Raw genomic sequence first — 8,872 nt, 5'->3', positions numbered from 1 at the left:
CCTGCTGCCTGGAGTGGGACTCGCTGCGCTTCTCCGTGTGGCACAACAACACGCAGACGGTGCTGCAGGGCGGCTACCACCGCACGCTCGGCGTGGCGCTCGACTGTGGCGCCGGCTGCCTGTCCTTCTACGGAGGGAGGGGTCAGCCTCCTCTACCGCTTCCTCGCCTCCTTCCTGGAGCCGCTCTACCCCGCGGTCATGGTCAGCAGCGGCGCCTTGGTCACGCTCAAGCAGGTGTAGGTGGTGGCGAATAAAGCTGGACTCCAGCGCTGGCTGGCCCCGCGGGGTCCCCTGGCTGGGGGGTGAGGGTGGGCAGCGAACCTGTCACCCAGCAGAGGTGAGTAGTAGTGACAGAGACCGGCTGGCTTGCAAAACCGAACAGCTACCGTTTGGCCCTTTATAGACAAAGGGTGCCAACTCCTGCTTGAAATCAATAGAAACACACAATCCTGGGAAGGACCGAGAGGAGGGGTAGATGTGCCAGGAGGAGAAAGAACTGGAGAACCAGCCTGGTGGGGAAATCAGGGCGGGCTTCCTGGAGGAAGTGCTATTTGAGCTGCTATCTGAGATGACAGGTTATCCAGGGAAACAGGGCCTGGGAATCCCAGAAAATAGGCAGACCTATATGTCCCCAGAGCCACAGGAGAAGGGCTCTGAACCAGGCTGGACTGTCCCTGGGTCTCAGGCCTTGGTTCTCCAGGCTGGTCCTGGCCACTCGCACCAGGTACCTGTCCCTAAAGGCCTTGTGGCCTGAGAGTGGGTGGGGCTTGGGCCGGATGGCCAGACTGAGAGGTGGCACCTTACATTGGGGGAGGGGGGAGTTCTGTCTGGGTTACTGGCTTCATTGCAGACTAGAGGCCAGGCTGGACCCCGGTTGGGCCACTGCCCTGCGACCCTGGCAGGAGCGGGACTGGGGACTCGGCCCCTCTGCAGAAGCCGCCTCTGCATTTCCAGCCTCAACCAGCCGCTTGTTCCCATGGCCTCTCAAGTGGGGGCTCTGGGGGGGTTAATGATTGGCTCTGAAGAGGACATGAGGCAAGTCACAGGAGAAACTCCTTCGGGCCCACCGGGCTGTGCCTGAACTCCACCCCCAGGGCCTGTTCTCTGTTCTCGGAGAAGTAAGTGACCCCCACTTTTTGGTAGGAGCCGGCTGGAGCAGGCTGCGGGCCTACTCTGTGGTCTGGCAGGGGTGGGCGCCCTTCGGCTCCTCTGAGCAACCTTGGCTGGGCTCTCGCGCTGACCCGCCTCCCTGCACCAATTCCAATCACTTTCCCCAGGGGCCGCTGCCTGGTGATGGGTAGGAATGAAATCTAAACCTTCCCCGATATTCAGGAAAAACCTTTCACACCAAAATACCTAAATCTCGCCTCTACACCCCCAAATCTTCACTGTCCCTGCTTCAAGAGGCTGCAGGCCTCTGCATCATGGGGTGGAAGTAGTGAATGCTGAGAAGGTGAATGTGTGGCCCTAGGGGACAGGGCCTGCTCTTGCTGGCTGCCTGGTCTCAGAGTCCTTCCCCATCCGGGAGCTGACAAGGACAGGGGCGTACCCTCACCTTCTGGCTCTGAGGGACGTGTAGTCCCAGGATGGGGTGGGGTGTGATGCTGGCATCATGACACCCTGGGACACAGGGGCTGAAACCACATCCGGTGTAAGAGGGATGTCGTTGCCTTTCTCATTTGGAGTTCCTAGGCCCATAGGCGCCCACAGTGATAGAAATCATTTTGAAATAATTTCTAGTATTTCAAAAAGCCAAATGGGAAGCAGGTGAGGCTGGCCAGCAAAGCAAAAGGCCAGCGTCCTTTGCTCATGACTCAGCATGTGTCTCATGGGGGCCCATATAGAGGGGGACCTTCGGGTGCAAGATCAGCCAGTAGTCTTGGATAATCCACACCAGGGAACCCTATTCCTCCCCTTCCCCCTGCTGTGGGGAGACCAGGGAGGGGCCTGATCCTGGAACGCCCCCCACACTTCTGCCTTCCTGCTCCTGCCTTGGCTTGCAAAGACTGTTTTGTTTAATGTGAATCCAAACAGGCTGTAAACTAATCTGTCTCCAAGGGTTATTTCACTAAACCATGTTCCGTGTTATTTCTTACAAAAGGATTGGGTAATGTTTTGCATTTCCTTTTTTTATTTTTAGTCTATTTTTATTGATTTTTTTTTTTTTTTAAGAGAGAGAAACATCATTTGGTTGCCTCTGGCATGAGCCCCAACCGGGGATTGAACCCAAAATCTGGGTCTGTGCCCTGACTGGGAATTAAACCTGCCACCTTTGGTGTACGGGACAACGCTCCAACCAACTGAGCCGCACTGGCCAAGGCTGCGTTTTTGCGTTTTTCTCTAACAGTAATTTTAATGCACATTTTACAAAATCAAATGAATGCAAATGTCACGATGGACAGAAGAACAAAATTATAAAGGTCAGACCGGACTGGGCACTTGCACCACCTGCCCCAGACCCCTTGCTCTGACAATGGCCCAGATTCCAACAGAATGTCATTGGCAAACAGGTGGCCGGCCCACTGGCCATGGTTTGTTGATCTCATTTCTTTAAAGGTTGCGTTGTGTCTCTTGATTACTGAGTGCTGTTGGCCTCTCTGTAAATTTTGAGCCCCAGCCGGTCGGCATGGGTCAGTGGTTGACCATCGACCTATGAACCGGTTTGATTTCCGGTCAGGGCACGTGCCCAGGTTGTGGGCTCGATCCCCAGTGTGGGGTGTGCAGGAGGCGGCCGATCAGTGGTTCTCTCTCATCATTGATGTTTCCATCTCTCTCGCCCTATTATAAAGGTCAGACCGGACTGGGCCCTTGCACCACCTGCCCCAGACCCCTTGCTCTGACAATGGCCCAGATTCCAACAGAATATCATTGGCAAACAGGTGGCCGGCCCACTGGCCATGGTTTGTTGATCTCATTTCTTTAAAGGTTGCGTTGTGTCTCTTGATTACTGAGTGCTGTTGGCCTCTCTGTAAATTTTGAGCCCCAGCCGGTCGGCATGGGTCAGTGGTTGACCATCGACCTATGAACCGGTTTGATTTCCGGTCAGGGCACGTGCCCAGGTTGTGGGCTCGATCCCCAGTGTGGGGTGTGCAGGAGGCGGCCGATCAGTGGTTCTCTCTCATCAGTGATGTTTCCATCTCTCTCGCCCTCTCCCTTCCTCTCTGAAATCAATAAAAACATTTTTACCAAAAAAATGTTGAGCCCCAGGCAGTTGCCTCACTCGCCTCCTGGTTGAGGGTGTCACAGGTCTGGGGGGCACTGGTGGGATTTAGTAGCCGGGCCAGGGGGAGGGGCCAGGGACCCCAAATGTCCTGCAGAGCTCAGAGCAGCCGTGTCGCAAACGTCCCTGCGGTCAGTGTGGGCACGCACACCCACACTTGAAGCAAAATGTGAGTAACATCCCTCGGGCCGCTCCCCTTTGCCAAAACAAGCCACAGTCAAAGCGCCGGAAGCCCAAGGGCACCCGTTTGGAGGCTGTGGCTCCTCACCACGTGCTCCTGGACGCAGAACCTTCCTCCCTGACCGGATCCTGCCGGCCTGGAGAACGCGTGACTTGCTGCTTTAGTATTTCACGCACATTGGAGAGCACGGGATGGTTAGATTTCTGCTCAGCTTGCCCCGATGTTCCACAAAGGCCCCCTGAGTAGCTCTGTGGGCGGGGCACAGGGCTCCCCATGGAGGATGCGGTGAGAAGCAAGATAGTAGCTTGGTGGGTGAGGGAACACCTCCAGCCACGCACTGAGATAAAGCCCGTTCAGGGAAGAGATGACAAAGGAGCCATCCCACACCAGACATGGATCGGGGCAGAGCAGACGGTGGGCGATGAGAGCTGGGGAGGAATGGGACCTGATTCTGGAGGCCCTCGGGGTGGCTGACCCAGTGTGTGTTAGGACAGCGGGAGGGCACGAGGGCGGCTGGAGTGGGGAGGACCACGTGTGGCCTGGGAGCCAGGTCAGCCGGAGTGAGAGGGAGGCGCTGGAGGTGAGGCGAAGGCACGAGGCGGGAGGTGAGGGCGTGAACGCACGTGGGGTGGTGGCGGGTGGGGAGATGAGTCCTATGCGTGGGCTGTCGGGCACATGGGCTGAAGGAACGGGAAGTGGGAAGTGGGTGTGCAGAACAGAGCCCCGCCCAGGCACAAGCAGCCCCCGAAAAGCAGAAGCTTTTGGAGGATGAGTCTGGCGGTCCAGCAGGAGGCTGAGCAGGGAGATCCTATCGGGCTCAGCGTCCAGGCCACGTGGGCCCGAAGCGGCCCAGCATCAGGAAGAGATAAGACAGGAGCTGGAGAGGAAGATGAGGCCCTTGACTGAGTCAAAGAATGGAGGTGGGGCCCGGTCCGAAGAGGGTGAGGGTGAGGGGGGTGTGGGGACACTGAGATGGGGAAAATCTCAAGGAGATGGGCCTGGAGCTCCAGAGGGAGGGAGTGGGCCGGGGAGAGAGCCCAGGTAAGAGAGCTGAGAAGGAGAAGGCAGGAGAAGGAAGAGGGGAGCCCCAAAGCCATGAGAGCAGCCTCTTCCTAGGCTAGGACAGGGCAAGGGGCCCTTGGAGTGAGGGCTGCGCCCAGGCTGTAGTTCCAGGAGCGTCCACTTGCCTGGATTTATGACCATCGCCCCTTCCCGCACCCCTGAAATGGGCAGGGCTCACCACAGGGACAACCCCAAATCAGGGGGCAGGAGGTCACCCTATGGTTTCCCATATCCTGCTCCCCAGCATGAGGTAACCTGCTGCCCCTGACTGGGACAGATCAGGACATCTCTGTCCACCCCTCCCCCCAGGAGGTGGGGGCTGGAGTGGAGTGGGGTGGGGGTAGTGGGTCCCCCAACATCACAACCAGCATCTATGACTAGTCTTGGGACAGATTGCCCACCAGATCTGAGTTCAGGGGGCCTTGGGGGGAATAGCCAGCTGGTGGCACAGCCTCGGCCTCTGGGCCAACTGACAAGCTTCCACCCGCCTGGGCAAATGGGCAGAGGGGTGACATGGAGGAAGAACAGCGAAGGAGAAAAGTGCCGTGAAGGGGAAGGCGCGGAGGGGGGCCCAGCCGCCCAGCATCCCGTAGAGCAGGAACAGACCTTGTCGCCATTGTGCCAGCAGAGGGCACTCTGGCTATGCCAGGGACGCAGAGGCTCACAGCACAGGCCAAGAGCTGGAGAGAGAGGCAGAGGGACCAGGAGCCCATCCCGGAGCTTTCGAGTAATTCAATACTTTAAAGGACCCCAGGCTCTGGGGTTGGGGTGTGAGGACCCAGGAATGGGGGAGGGACTTGGGTGGGCCATCCCCATTCCTTCATTCAGCCAATGAGTCAGAACCCAGACAGCTCCATACATGCCGACCCTCATTGTGACAGTTATCAGCCTGTGCCAGGCACCGTGCTAAGTGCTGGGAAAACAGGTCCACGGGGCGAGGAAGCTCCTAAGCCTTGGGGAGCTTGGTGGGGAGACACGCAGCACCCAGCAGGATGAGTGCGCCACTGGGAGGTCTGGGAAAGCTGCCGCCTGCAGGCGGGCCAGAAGCCAACCAGGTAGACGAGCATCCTGGGCACAGGGTGTTCTGGGAAGAGAGCACAGCCACATGCGCACGCAGACCAAAGCCGGCAGGGGGCTCCGCAGAACAGCAAGAGAACGAGGTGCCGGTTGTTATCACTGATGTATGGCAGTGGCAGGAGGCAGTTAACCACCAGTGATTGATTATTGATTTCTGAAGATTTCTGATTTTGAGCAAGCGCCTCCCCCTCTCTTCGAGGAGGTGGCCCAGTTCCCCTTTCTATAGGATGACGACCCCTTCCACTCTGGTCACGCTAACAAAACTGGGGGCTAGGCTGTGTGCTGAGACGCCCTCTTAGGGGACAGAGTCACAGAGGAAGGCGGTGGGGACTGCCTGTGGGAGCCGGAGGCCCTGGCTCTGAGGGCTACAGCCACAGGGACCAGGCCCCAGCCTGACGGGAACTCTTTCTGTAAAGGCACCCGGGGTCCAGGATGGTGGAGGGGGTGCTCCACAACTCCATCAACGTCATCTTGAGGAAGCACAGGTTGAAGTGCAGGTGAATCCACAGTGGAGTTGATTTTTTCAGAGAGGACAGGATCCTCCAGGAAGTCCCTGGGTATGGAGTCCCTGCGCCCTGCCAGGGTACCCAGGGATGGGGGTGGAGGACTGCACCCAGCCTGTACTGAGTGCCAGGGTCCCCCAACATCACAACCTGGCCAGGCTGAGATAAGGAGCCCAAGATGGTGCAGACCCCCAAGTATATCCTCTCTGTCCCCCATCCGGACCTCCCTAGGTCTGGGATCATCCTATAGGTCATAAGAGAAATCTTACTAGATCCCATCCCCTCCTCCTGTTACTGGCGAGACGACGAGACCTCGGTTCTTGTCTTCTTGAAGGAAAGATTTCAATCAAGAGACAAAGTGCAGCAGAGCAAGCAAGAACTCATTGGCCGCAGCAAGAGCACTCAGGACAGAGAGCCAAGGAGGGGCTTAGCATAGAAGCAGCCACAGGAGAGCCAGGCGGGGCTGCTCTGGCTCACTGGGGAGTCAGAGGACAGGGGGCCTTCGCAACAGGTTCAGGGGGTTCGCTCAGGATGAGTTGCCACTGCCCACTGCTACCCTGGTTGCAAGTCTCGTGGGGTCCCTTAGAGGGAAGAAGGGGGAAGGGAATGGCTAAGGTGGCGAACCTATGACACGCGTGTCAGAGGTGACACGGAAACTCATTTTTTGGGTTGATTTTTCTTTGTTAAATGGCATTTAAATATATAAAATAAATATCCAAAATATACATCTTTGTTTTACTATGGTTGCAAATATAAAAAAATTTCTATATGTGGCACCAGAGTTAAGTTAGGGTTTTTCCAAATGCTGACACGCCCAGCTGAAAAGGTTCACCGTCACTGGGGGTGTGCTCCCTGGGGGGAGTTGGAGCTGGGTCCTTTGCATTGAGGGTATTTATTGTGAATGACCCACGTCCCGCGTGGTTCAGGGTTCAGACTCTGGAGAAGGGGCAGCACGCAAATGAAAGAGAGGAGACAAGAAATAATAACTTGGAAATTGGGGGGCCAGGCGGGAGCCCATCCCAAGAGGAAGGACTCCAGTTGGGCTCTGGCCTTGCCATCCTTTTATTCAGTTTGGGATCCACCTGTAGCCCTTAGGCAGGCAATTTCCAGTAACAGACAATCTTCTCAGTAAGGATTTACATGACTCTTTGGTGGGGAAGTTGCTTCAGCTACCATTGTCTGGACTAAACAGTGGGTGCGTAGCCTTGACCTTTGCCAGGGCTCAAGGGTCACCAGCATTTCAGGCTCCTTGTCCACACCTCTCTGCTAGAGAAGACAATAGGCGGCTTCCCACAATTTCTCTCTCTCTTGCAGGTGGAAATCTTAGGGGAGGGCTCAGGAGAGGGTCTTAATAGAATAGCCATCAGCTTTCCAGCTGTGCTCTTTCAGGGTCATGGTCTCCACTGATTGGTCGGTGCCAGGGCAGGGGGAGTCCTGAGTCAATGCAGCTGGGCCTGAGGCAGCCACAGGGTCACTGGTCTGGTTTTGCTGCTCTTCTGGGCCTGGAACTGCAATACCACTGAGGCCTAGAGGTTATCTTTAGGGAGGAAAAGTCAGGGGGTCTAAACCACATGACCAGCGAGATGCTAGGGCAGGAAAGGTCACACTGGGGGCGAGGTCCTTGCTTTCCCAGGTTTGCCCCTTGCTAGGCACCGGGCTTTCCTCCCTGGTGACCTTCTGCTCCTGCTCCATCGTCCTCGCTCTGCTCAGATCTAACTGCCCACAACACTCCCAATGTTTATATCCAGACACCTTCAAGTTAAACTGAATACCCTCCGTGTCAGAGCCAGCCCCGGCACTGAGACAGTTGGCCAAAAAAAAAAAAAGAAAGAACCACAGGCACAGCGATGACATGTCTAAGACGCGCCTTCCAACTCGACACAAGTATCGTCTCTGTGACACACCCAGACGTGAGGCCATCTTCCTGGGTGGCAAATGGTATGTCCTTGTGGGTTTGATTTGCATTTCCCCGATGAATAAGGGTGTTGAGCATCTTTTCATGTGCTTGTTGGCCAATTGCACATCTGCTTTGGAGAAACAGCTACTCAGATCCTTTGCCCACTTTTTACTGGGCCTGTCTTTTCATTGCTGAGTTGGAAGCGTTCTCAGGACAAGTCCCTTATCAGATGCAAATCGTTGCTCCCATCCTGAGAGTTACGCTTCCCTGGTGGTGTCTGTCCTTTGGTCTCGTGATGACGTCCAATTTCTGTGTTTCTTCCTTGGTCACTTGTGCTTGTGGTGTCACATGTAGGAATCCGTCGCCTCATTTAAGGTTATGAAGATTTGCTCCCATGCTTTCTTCTAAGAGTTTTATAGCTTGAGGCCTCACATCTCCATCTATGATTCTTTTTATGTTTTTCTTTACAGGGTGCAGTGTAGAAGCCCAGCCTCATTCTTTCCCACGAGGATACCCGATTGTTCTGGAACCATCTACTGAAAAGACTCCGCTCCCCACATTGGACCTCAGCTCTGGTGTGGAAAATCAACTCTATCCCATTGGACCCACTGTGTCCGTCCTTGTGCCGGGACTACACTGTCTTACTTACTGTAACTTAGTAGTAGTCACACGTTAAACAATGCATATCGAGGGCTGGCTGGCTGGGGGCGAGGACAGAGGGGCCTGGCATCGGAAGGACCCTGGGCAGCCAAAGCCCTCAGAGAAGGGGTCCCCCATCCTGGCTTCCCTTCCCCTTCCCGCTGGGAGATGGAGTCTCTTCATCACCCGCTTTCTCCCTCCCTCCCCTGGGGTCCTGAAGAGTGAGCATATGGTCTATGCAAATTACATGCTAACGACATACAAATGACCCCCGCCCAGCCGGCGTCCGCCCC

Source organism: Myotis brandtii, unplaced genomic scaffold (genome assembly GCF_000412655.1).
Source record: "Myotis brandtii unplaced genomic scaffold, ASM41265v1 scaffold825, whole genome shotgun sequence".
NCBI classification, from domain to species: Eukaryota; Metazoa; Chordata; class Mammalia; order Chiroptera; family Vespertilionidae; genus Myotis; species Myotis brandtii.
This window is presented reverse-complemented; position numbering follows the sequence as displayed.